Source organism: Molossus molossus, unplaced genomic scaffold (genome assembly GCF_014108415.1).
Source record: "Molossus molossus isolate mMolMol1 unplaced genomic scaffold, mMolMol1.p scaffold_m16_p_4, whole genome shotgun sequence".
NCBI lineage: Eukaryota > Metazoa > Chordata > Mammalia > Chiroptera > Molossidae > Molossus > Molossus molossus.
Genome location: NW_023425377.1, coordinates 109507339 through 109520091, shown reverse-complemented (window position 1 = coordinate 109520091; position 12753 = coordinate 109507339). Strand labels below are relative to the sequence as shown.

The 12753-nt window shown below is 39.2% G+C and overlaps 1 pseudogene; it reads right to left on the bottom strand.

The window, feature by feature from the left end:
- Nucleotides 1–7634: 7634 nt before the first annotated feature.
- LOC118643983 lies at nucleotides 7635–12277 on the bottom strand (annotated as a pseudogene).
- Nucleotides 12278–12753: the final 476 nt, after the last annotated feature.

The following is a 12753-nucleotide window of genomic DNA, read 5'->3' as shown; positions in this document are numbered from 1 at the left end:
ATATTTATTCTTCACCTTAAATTTAATGGGTAGGGTCATAACTTTCTCTCTCTCTCTCTCTCTCTCTCTCTCTCCATTCCTCTCTAAACTGCCTAGTCTTAGGTAGAAAAATTCCAAGAAAAGATTAATTTTTTTGCTATCATTGAATTCTTGATTTGTTCATCACAAATAAAATCTCATATTTATTTCCTTCAAGAGTATCCAAAATATTTTTTCGCTTTTTGTAATGTTTGGGTTGCGTCTGGGACCATATTTCAGTGCACCTTATGTCCGTTCCAGGTGTCTTGAGATGCTCCCAGAGTGGGCTGGTTGACATATGCCATTGATTTGAGCAATTTCTAAAAGTCTTTCACCATAACATGGATGTGAGAAGGTCTCTGGGGAACAAGGAGGGAGGGGATTGGTTAAAACTTTTGAATTCTCAAAGCACTTTATAGTGCTAATTTGTATGGTTAACTCTCTAGAGGAGACTGCAGAATGTAGCTTTTTCCAAACTTTTTTTTTTTTTTTTTATCCTCACCCGAGGACATTTTTCCATTTGTTCAGATAGAGTGGGAGGGAGGGAGAGGAAGAGAGAGAGAGAGAGAAACATCGACGTGAAAGGGACACATCGAGTGGCAGCCACCCGCATGACCAACCAGGGCCGGGGACAAACTGCAACCGAGGTACATGCCCTTAGCAGGAACTGAACCCGGGTCCTTCTGGACTGCAGGCCGACGCTCTAACCGCTGAGCCAAACCGGCCAGGGCTCCAAACATTTTTTTAACATTGGGGTATCTTTTTATTTTTATTTTTTTACTTATTTTTTTAATTGTTGAAAGTATTACAGATATCCCCTTCCCCTCCCCCCATTGACCCCCTCCTGCTTTCCCCAACCTAATGTCTGTGTCCATTGGTTGTGCATATATGCAGATAAGTTCTTCGGTTTATCTCGTCCCAGCCCTCTGAGTCTGTCAGTCTGTTCCCTGCTTCCATGACTCTGGGTCTCTTTTGGTCACCAGCTTATTTTGTTCATTATGTTCCATAAATAAGTGAGATCATGTGGTACTTGTCTTTTTCTGATTGGCTCATTTTGCTTAGCATAATACTCTCCAGGTCCCTATAGGCAATTTCGAAGGGTAAGAGATCTTTCTTTCTTACAGCTGCATCGTACTCCATTGTGTATATGCACCACAGCTTTTTTATCCATTCATCTACTGATGGGCACCTGGGCTGTTTCCAGATCTCAGCTATTGTAAATAGTGCTACTATGAACATGGGGGTACATATATTCTTTCTGATTGGTGTTTCAGGCTACTTAGGGTATATTCCAAGAAGTGGGATCACTGGGCCAAATGGCAGTTCCATTTTTAATTATTTGAGGAAACACCATATTGTTTTCCATAGTGGCTGCACCAGTCTGCATTCCCACCAGCAGTGCACTAGAGTCCCCTTTTCTCCACACCCTCGCCAACACTTGTTGTTTGAGGATTTGTTCATGACGGCCATTCTGCAGGTGTGAGGTGATACCTCATAGTCATTTTAATTTGCATCTCTCTGATGATTAGAGATGTTGAGTGTTTTTTCATGTGTCTCCTGGCCATTTGTATGTCCTGTTTGGAGAGGTGTCTATTCAGTTCCTCTGCTCATGGGGCACCTTCTTAACTTAACATTTCATCTGCCTTGTGTTTGATCCTAGAGACATAGCAGTAAAGAAGATAAGAAGTTTCTTGGCTCTCCCAGAATTTGTAGAACTTAGAAATCATTTGCCCTGCTGGAAAGTGAGTATAAACAAGCACCCACACATCATCTGCCTAAATATGTAAAAGCTATACATGCAGCCAGCAAATCGTTAACATGTATGTGTCCCTCCCTGGCCGGTTTGGCTCAGCGGTTGGAGCATTGGGTCACAGGTTTGACACCCAATCTAGGTCACATACCTAGGTTTCAGGTTTGATTCCTGGTCGGGGTCATGCGGGAGGCAACCAATCTATGTGTCTCTGTCACATGGATGTCTCTCTCTCTCCCCTCCCCCTTCCACTCTATCTAAAAAATCAATGGAAAATATTCTCGGGTGAGGATTTAAAAAAAAAGTATGTGTCCCATGCTCTTTCCTTGACTGATATGTCTGCTAACTGACCTGGAAGGCCAGCCTTTCAGTGAGAATTTCTGAATTCCTTGGCATTCGGTGTCCTGATGGCAAAGAAAGAGTGTGTTCCCGGCTCTCAGCGCACATCTGGGACATCTTTGTACCTGCCGCTCAACTTCGCTGTCAGCCTTGAAGTGCTCTAAACCAGCCTTAATAATGGAATTTAATTTTTTTTTTAAAAAGAAAGAATGGAAGAGTGCACAAGGATCTATTAAAATGGGTTGAGGGTATAAGGAAAGAGATATGAGTGAAAGCTAGCCTTCGAAAAGTATACTTCAGTGGATTTTTAAAATTGTGTATCACAAAATATATTATCAGTTCATAACAAAATAATTAGAATGAGAAATAGAGTCTGATCACCCTTTTGTAAACATACGGACAACATACAGCGCACACAGCAAAGCATTACAGCACTCATCTCTGTGATTTTTGTTCACTTACTTATTTGTGATTTTTATTCTTTGTTTACTTGTATTTTGTTTTCTACAATATGTACAACTCGTGTTATTTTTAGTGGTTTTAAAACTTATCATCCCACTTCCCCAAATTAATGGAGCATAATTTAGGTAGTATCTCAATATGAACATTTTGAGCATCTTCAGCAATGTTTTTAAATCCCTGGACCCCAAAATGCATTTTCTCTACATGTTGACTGCAGTATAGCATCACTGAGAAGGACTCAGCATTGACTCTAAAAGAGCAAACTGCTTAACTTATCTCCAAACCACCAACTGCATCTTAAAAATTTAATATCAATCAGTTTACTTTCTTCCCCGAAACCAATTTTACTACTTAATATCTAGTTAATGAGTAACAGTTACAAGATATGTCCATTCATATATACTTCCATGTTGAAAGAGAAACAGAAATATTTCATTTTTCTAAACATTGCCTCTTCTTGCCTTCTCAAGTTCATTTGGATTCTTTTCCAGTAGATGTCCCCACATAAAGATGGAAAGTGTAAACTATTTTATTAAAAACATTGACTTTAAATGTAAAGCTGTTGAGAATAAAGGGCTTAAGGAAAGTCAGAGGGGAGGCAGCAAGCTAGGTGTTCTGTGTAAATAAGCGGCGTTAGGATGCTACGCTCCCTGTGGTTCCTGTGGGCAGACACTGTGCAGTCAAGTGTGAGTCATGTCTCTGCCTCAGCTGCACAGAATAAGAAAATCCGAGGCACTGTGTTGCCATCGTTGATGTCTATCAACAACTTAAATGAATGGCCCACGCACAGCACCTACCTGCCCATTCATAGCTCTTCCTCCTCATCCCTTAAGTACACTGGCTGGTAAATATTGTTTTGGAATAAGATCACAAAATGCTTTCAGAAAATGTCTGTAACATTGTCTAAAGAAAACTTTTGGGGGACTGTTTTTCCCTTTTCTTAACAAAATTTTTAATTAAATTTATTGGGGTGACGCTGGTTAATAAGATCATATAGGTTTCAAGTGTACAATTCCATGATACATCTGTATATTGCACTGTGTGCCCATCACCCAAAGTCAAATCTCCTTCTGTCACCCTATATTTGACCCCCTTTACCCTTTACTATCTCCCCCCCACTACCCTTCCTCTGGTAACCAGCATACTGTTGTTGGTGCCTATGAGTTTTTGTGTGTTTGTCTGTCATTTGTTCATTTGTTGCTTTCTGTTTTATAACCCACATATGAGTGCAATCATATGGTTCTTGACTTTTTCCTTCTGATTTATTTCACGTAGCATGATATTATGAAAATCTATCCATGTTGCTGCAAATGGCAGAATTTCATCTTTTCTTATGGCTGAGTAGTATTCCATTGTGTATATATATGTACCACCTCTTCTCTCTCCAGTCATCTATCAAGGGACACTTCAGTTGTATCCATGCCTTGGCCACCGTGAATAATGTTGCAATGAACATAGGAGTACATATATCTTAACAAATAAATGTTTTCACATTTTGGGGGTAGATACCCAGAAGAGAGATTTCAAGGTCATATGGTAACTCTATTCTATATTTTCTGAGGAACCTCCATACTGTTTTCCATAGTGGCTGTACCAGTATACATTTCTACCAGCAGTGTGTGAGGGTTCCTTTTTCTCCACAACCTCTTCAACACTTAGTACTTTTCTGTTGATAATAGCCATTCCAACAGGTGGGAGGTGGTATCTCATTGTGGCTTTGATTTGCATTTTCCTAATAGCTAGTTAAGCATCTTTTCATACATCTGTTGGCCATTTGAATATCTTCCTGGGAGAAGTGTTTGCTCAGGTCCTCTGCCCATTTATTAGATTTTTTTTGTTGCTGAGTTGTATAAGTTCTTTATGTATTTTGGATATTGGAAGTGTTGTTTGCAAATGCCTTCTCCCATTTGGCTGACTGCCTTTTTGTTTCGTTGATAGTTTCTTTTGCTGTGTGGAAGCTTTTAAGTTTGATATAATCCCATTCATTTATTTATTTTTAATTGATTTTAGAGAGAGGAAGGGAGGGAGAGAGAGAGATAGACACATTGATGAGAGAACATTGATTGGCTGCCTCCTGCATGCCCCCCACTGGGGACTGGTCCACAACCTGGGCGTGTGCCCTACCTGGGAATCAAACTGGCAACCTCCTGGTGCATGGGTTGATGCTCAACCACTGAGCCACACCGACCAGGCCCATTCATTTATTTTTATTTTCCATGTCTTTGAGGTCAGATACATAAAAATCCTCTATGAGGCCAACACCCATAATTTAGTACCTATGTTTTCTTCTATGTATTTTATTGTTTCAGGTCTTATATTTATATCTTTGATCCATGTTGACAAATAGCAGTCTATTTACATAGAATAAAGGGAACTTTTAATTGGGTTCAATAAGCAATGATCCAGCCAGTCAATATCCTTTTGCAAACACTGTTCTAGCCCCCAAAGACTGGTTATTCAGTGGGCAAGAAGGATTCTCCCATCAAGCATGCAAAGGAAGCTTTATCCGGGGATGATCTGAGCTCTTCCTAGTACACCCTTCAGTCAAGAGATAAACACTTGTCTCTAAACAACTTCCTGGGACTCCATGCCACATGGGTCGCAGGGGGCTGAAAAGGGCACAAGCTTCCTTTAAAGAAACAAACAAAAAAACAAGTCATGCTGCACAGGATTTTAAGTGTAAAAATGGTAATTGTTATGCTATCAAATGCTGTTAACCTGGAAGTTTTGGGCAACTATGAAATACACTAATTTCCTTGTTAGGTATGTCATATAAGTGAATATTACTAATAACAGAAGCCAATATCTCAAACCATTTTTTTTTTCATTTTATATGTGAAGACTAAGGCTATTGGAAAGCTGACTAGCAAATACCTGCTTCAGTTGTCATCCTAAATGTTTCAGTTGGCATCTGAAATGTTAGCAATGTGGTCATAAAGGTTTCTATCACATTGAATCAGCATAACAATGCCAACCACATGAACAAGGCATATAGTTGTGATTTATTGCTAGTATCTTTCAAACATAGATGTGCAATTTTTATTTATTGAATTTATTGGGATGGCATTGCTTAATAAAATTATATAGGTTTCAAGTGTACAACTCTATAATATATTATCTGTTTATTGTACTGTGTGTTCACCACCCAAAATCAAGTTTATTTTTGCCACCATTTATCCTCTCTTTACCTCTTCCACCTCCCCCACCTCCTTTCCCTCTGGTATCACCATACTGTTACCTGTGACTATGAGGGTTTTTTTGCTTGATCCCTTCACCTCTTTCACCCAGTCCCCCAATGACCCTTCCCTCTGACAGCTGTTAGTCTGTTCTCTGAATCTATGAGTCTTTCTATTTTGTCTGTTTATTATGCTCATTAGATTCCACATATATGTAAAATCATACTGTCTTCCTCTGACTGGCTTATTTCATATAGCATAATACTCTCCAGGTCCATCCATGCTGTCTGCAAAGGTAGGATTTTCTTCTTTTTTATGGCTGAGTAGTATTCTATTGTGCAAATGTACCACAGCTTTTTTATCCACTCATCTACTGGTGGGCACTTGGGCTGCTTCCAAATCTTGGCTATTGTAAATAGTGCTGCAATAAACGTAGGGGTGCATATATTTTTTCAAATCAGTATTTTGATTTTTTGGCATATATTCCCAGAAGTGGAATCGCTGGGTTAAAAGGCAGTTTTTAATTTTTTTGAGGTAACTCCATACTGTTTTCCACAGTGGCTGCACTAATCTGCATTCCCAGCAACAATGCACGAGGATTCCCTTTTCTCCACATCCTCACCAACACTTGTGTTTTTAAAATTTTTAAAAAATATGTTTTTATTGAATTTTTTAGAGAGGAAAGGAGAGAGAGGTAGAAACGTCTATGTGAGAGAGAAACATCAATCGGCTGCCTCCTGCACGCCCCCCACTGGAGATCGAGCCCACAACCCAGTCCTGTGCTGTGATTGGGAATTGAACAGAGACCTCAGTCCTTGGGAGGACGCTCTATCCACTAAGCCACACCGGATGGGCTCACCAACACTTGTTTGTTGATTTATTGATAATAGCCATCCTGACAGGTATGAGGTGATATCTCATTGTGGTTTTAATTTGCATTTCTCTGATGAATAGTGATGTTGAGCATCTTTTCATATATGTATTGGCCATCTGTATGTCCTCTTTGGAGAAGTGTCTATTTAGGTCCACTGCCCACTTTTAAATGGAATTGTTTGTTTTTCTTTTTTGTGTTGAGTTTTATAAGTTCCTTATAAATTTGGGCTATTAAACCCTTATCAGATGTGTCATTGGTGAATATGTTCTCCCATTCAGTGGGTTGTCTTTTCATTGTGTTGATGGATTCCTATACTATGCAAAAACTTCTTAGTTTGATGTGGTTGATTTGCTTATTTTTATTTCTCTTGCCCGAGGTGATATATCAGAAAAAAATATTGCTATGAGAAATGTCTGATATTTTACTGCCTATGTTTTGTTCTAGGAGTTTTATGATTTTGAGTCTAACATTTAAATCTCTACTCCCTGGCTCCTGTGTCTACTTCTTAGGAGCACAGATTGTCTGGCCTCTTAAAACTCTGTACATGCCTGTTATAGTGTTGTCATAAAACAATCTCTCCTTAAAGCCTTTGACTAGCTGGTCAACCATAATAATCAATTAAATTCTTAATCTGAATGGTTTGAAAAAAGGAGAGTTTCTGTTCATTTTATACATGTTCTGAGAGTGACCAGGATTTTCCTAATCACATTTTATTTGCTTTGTTAGGTAAGTTATTAAACTAAAACCTGAAACTTATATTTCTTCTTAGATTTTTTACTGGAAAGTTAATTATTTCTAAGTTATTTTTTCATAAATTGATTCTGGTAGATAAATTGGATAAAGGAAGAAAGAAGATTCTCCTTCTTCTTTTTTTTATTAAAATACTGAGTTTATTTCACATGTATATTATTGTCCCCCCACCATTCCCATTTGTCTGACCACTACTACTACAATGTCCTATCATAACATTCTATACATACTTAACACCAAGCAATGGGTGGAGTTCCAGCTTTAAAAACTAAACAGGCATTTCGGACAACACATTCTTGGCCATGGAACCTGGACAACATTTATCAGACACGGTAGGAAAAGTTCTCACTCTGCATTATAAAAAGGACGGCCAGAGATCAACTGTTACAGAAATGAAATAAGACAGAAAATTTTAACAAACTGTTTAAACTATTTTCTTACAGAGACTTCCTCCACTGCCAGAGATCTTGAATAGCCTCCAGGTCAGTCATCCGGAAGCAATTCTTCACATAATTGATGAACTTGGCTTCCACTTTGGGAAGAGAACCACCCTTTTCTATACTTGCTTGCATTTTTGCTTTAATGTCTTCTACAGAACTAGATCCCTTCAGTGTTTTAGGAGATTTTTCCTGTTTTTTGAAGGATTCTTGACCTTTTGATCTTGGTGTTGATGATTTTGAGTCTTTTCCATTCTGTTTTGATTTTTGTGCATTTTTGCCTGGAGTATCTCGTATAGATTTCTTTATTGGAGCTTTTTCTTCAGCTTCCTCATCGTCAAAATCATCATCGTCGTCCTCATCATCCTCATCCTCATCTTCATCAGCAACAAGTTTTACTTTTTTCTGTGAACCTGGCTACCACCTCCAGGGGCAGAACGCTTTCCAGACATACTTAGGAGTTTCACATCCTCCTCGTCTTCTGACTCCGCATCTTCCTCCACAGCCACTAAGTGCTGTCCACTCACATGCACAGGCCCTGAACCACACTTCAACCGTAAGGCCACAGGAGGTGTTATTTCAAAGCCACCAAGGGAAACCGTGGGCTGTGCAGACATTTTCAGAGTTGCCAGTGTTACTTTAATTGGCCTGCCTTCATAATTCATTGCCTCTGCTTCAACAATGTGCAGTTCATCCTTTGCACCAGCCCCTAAACTGACCGTTCGTAAAGATAATTGGTGCTCATTTTCATCATTATCCGCCTTAAAGTGATAATCTTTGTCGGCCTTTAGTTCACAACCGAGAAGACAGTTCTGGGGCCTCAGAGAGCTCATGTCCACATCCATTGAATCTTCCACGGGGTGGTAGCTCGCACTCAGGCGAGAGAAGGCGGACGGAGATAAACGACTTGTGGCCGCCGCACAGACGCGCAGCACGGAATCGCACCAGGGCAGATTCTTCTTTTTTCACCTGTATGTCTACCAAAAATAATCACAAGTTTAAGAAAATATTAGAAATTGATCAAAGCAATACTAACTTTTAAAAAGTGTAGATTAATCTAAATTGAATACATTGTAGTTAAAGCATGATGTTAAATTTTGACTAATTTCCTTCTTGAATCATTCAATGACATTAAAAATGTCTAAGCTGTTAAAAAAACACTGTAGAAAGTCTGGAAACAGAAGAGCAACTAGAATATTACATTCGTAATAAACATTTAGTGTATGGCAGAAACGTTACTGCAAACTTGCAATTATTTTGTATATTATCCTTTATAAAAATGTTTAAAGTTATTTTTAAATTAGTTATCCAGTTACAACAAAAAGTACTTAGTCATTAAGGCTAATAGGAAAGAAATTAAACCGGAAATAATAAGTGACATTTCAAGAAAATATCTAGAAAAAGGAGTGTATTTGATTGAAAAAAATTTGATTAGGGACTGGAAGACATAATTTTTTTCCTTTACTTCTTAAAAATTATTATTATATTGATGTTTAGAGAATATACCTGTGTTCCCACCAGAGGAGTTACCTTTATCAAATCTTTATATAATTCAGTATTTACTTCAGTTAGATATTTTTAAAGAAATACCACTTTACAGATATAATTGCTGCCTCACGTAGATCCTTCCATGATGCCATTTTTTCTCCCTCCCTCCAAGGAGATACATATTCTAATTTTGTTCTTTAGCCACACACACACACACACACACACGCACACTGACACGCACATAGACACAACATTGTTTTACATGTTTTTAAATTTTGTTAAAATAAAACATACACATTTATCTGGCACATTTCTTTTTGTACAAAATTGTGTTTTTGGAGATTTGTCTGTGCAGGAACAGGTAAGTCTTGCTATTCATTAACTGCTCTATGTGGTTTCTATTGCATGAATGTCACCATATATCCATTTTCACATCAACAGATACTTCCCAGTTTTTCGTCACCATAAACAAGGACACAGTTTGTCTCCGCGTGCATGCGTGAGACAGTTTCTTCGGGGTGCGTGCTCAGAAGTGAGTGCTGGCTCGTGGCTGTGAGCACCTCGACTTCACTAGAGAGAGCAGCCCGCTCCCTAATGAACACGCCTGTTCGCCTTCTCCACACGCTCACCAGCACTCGGGCTGTTCGCATTCGGTGTCGTTTGCCAGATGCAACGAGTATAAAATGTTCGTAACATTTGACCATACATTTTACTGATTAACCGTGAAGTTGATTATATTTTCATATTTTGATTGACTACTTATTTGGAGTTCTTTGCCTGTGAAGTTGTTCATATACTCTGCCTATTTTTCTATTTTGTTATCTTTTCCTTATTAATTTGTATAATTCATTACCTTCTAGATACTAATATTTTTTGGTTGTATGTATTGCAGAATATATACATATTTTTTAATCCTTCCCCAAGGATACTTTTTCCCCCATTTATCTTCAGACAGAGTGGGAGAGAGAGGAAGAGAGAGGGAGGGAGAGAAAGAGAAATATCGACGTGAGAGGGACACATTGACTGGCTGCCTCCCACATGAGCCTGACCAGGGCCAGGGACCAAACTGCAACCAAGGGACGAGACCTTGACTGGAATCAAACCTGCGACTCTTTGGTCCACGAGCCAATGCTCTACTGCTGAGCCAAACCAGCCAGAGCTATATTGCAGAATATTTTTATATTTACTCTGTTAATACGATGTGTTTGGAGGAGGTGGGATGTGTATCAAAACATGAATTCTTACCTTGATGGGAAAATCTCTTACTGATCTCTTCCATAGCACTTACAATGAATCAAGTATTTTTCTTCAAGCACTTGACAGATATTCTTGATCTCACTTCAATCTTAATCACAGCCATGAGATAGGTTCTATCATTCTGTCATATTTTTATTGATATTTAAAAAAATAAGTTTTCTTGATACAATTCACATACCATAAAACTTACCCTTTAGAAAAGTGTACAGCGCTGGCTGATTTGGCTCAGCGGTTGGAATGTCGGCCTGTGGACCAGAGTCTCGGGTTCGATTTCAGCTGTGATTATCTACTACTTAGAAATTTGTCAGGGTTTTTGGCTTGAAGTCCCAGTGGCTACCTCATCCCATGACAAAACACTTGGCTGGCAGTGTTGGGCTCATAGTAAATGCTGACTTGATTTTGCTGGTTCTAGTCATGACTAAGTGATTTGCTGGTAAGAAATTAAATACTTCTAGTTAAGATTTCTCTCAGGGAATAAAATTGCCCCCCCCCTCCCCGATTGCTCAGTAATTCTAGGTTTTATTTAGTTTCAAATATGTGCATTTAATAACACATGTACTTTCTCATGGTCATGAATATATAATTATACTTTCTCTTTTTTGACACAAATGTGCTTTATATGAAGATAAATGGACATAATTGATTTTCTTTTCCTGTACTTAAAATCACCATACTTTAATTTTTAAGGTTCCATCCTGCTATTCTTCCTTAACCACCATCCTTATTCTGTTGACTTCAAAACTGTTATTTCTAGCCTGACGTTTACTCTGAGTTCTGCACGTTGATGTCCACGTGCCTCTTTGCTTTCTCCTACAGGAAGTTTACCAAGCATTCGAACTTGTGTCTCATAGAGAGCTCTCTATTTCACCTCAAAGCTTGATCTTCCTTCAGCCTTTCCCCTCTGAGCAAATGGTGCTACCAATCTTCCAACTGCTCAAGGGGAAACGCTAGGATCCATTCAGATGTCCCCCTTTCTCTCAGCCTCTCATCCAGTCTCATCAGTACATTTTGTAGACTGTGCCTTAAAAATATATTTCAGCCCTGGCCGGTTTGGCTCAGCGGTTGGAGCGTCGGCCTGCGGTACAGAGAGACCCGGGTTCGGTTCCTGCTAAGGGCACGTACTTCGGTTGCAGTTTGTCCCCGGCCCTGGTTGGTCGTGCGGGTGGCAGCCACTCGATGTGTACCTTCACATCGATGTTTCTCTCTCTATCTCTTCCTCTCTCTCCCTCCTGCTCTATCTGAACAAAAAATGGAAAAAAAATGTCCTCGGTTGAGGATTAAAAAAAAAAATATATATATATATATTTCAAACCATTTGCTTTTGCCATCTTCACTGACACCTTTCATTCTTAGTGACTTTCATCTATCTCTTGCCTGGACTACTGCAGAAGCCTCCTAAAAGGTCTCCAAGGTTCCACTCAGCCTTCCTATATTCTCTTTACAGAAGAGCCAAAGTTGTTTTTCAAAAACGTAAATAAGTTCACGTCTTCTAAGTTTCAAAACTCTGAGTGACTTCCCACTGGTATCTAGAATACCTGAACTCTTTACTCTGGTCTAAAGATTCTTATGACCTGGTACCTGCCTATTTCTTTAACTCTACCCGGTGCCACTCTGTCCCGCCCATTGTACTGCAACCACAAACACTCCGAACTCTTACCTCGGAGCCTTTGCATGGCTCTTCTTGCTGCTGGGATGCTTCTCCTTTTGGATGTTCACACTGCTGCATCCTTCTCGTCTTGTAGGTCTCAGTTTAAATGGTGCCTCCTCAGAGTCCTTCCCTGTTGACCCTGTGCAAAATAGTCCTTCCTCCATTATTCTGTCACATCTCGTTGGTTCCTTTCAAGCTTTTATGATAATCCGTCTTGTTTATTTACTCACTTGTGAAGACTTCACTTGTGTTCTTCATCTTCAGCGTTGGCTCCATGGACGTAGCTTTTTGTCCTGTCCACTGCAAGCTACAATGTCCTCAATAATGACAGTTCAGAACACGTAGTTAAAAGCTAGAATACACCTACAGCACCTTGACAATGAGCACAGGTGAATAATTGCATTGGGAATCTCAGTCTTGGATGAAAGATGTCACTTTAAAAAGAAATTATAGTTTTCTACAATGTGTAAAATAGACAAAAGGAAGACAATTTCTTGTAGCTCTGATGACCCACTTCATTCCTTCTTTCTCTCCCTCAATCCTCTTTTAAAAAA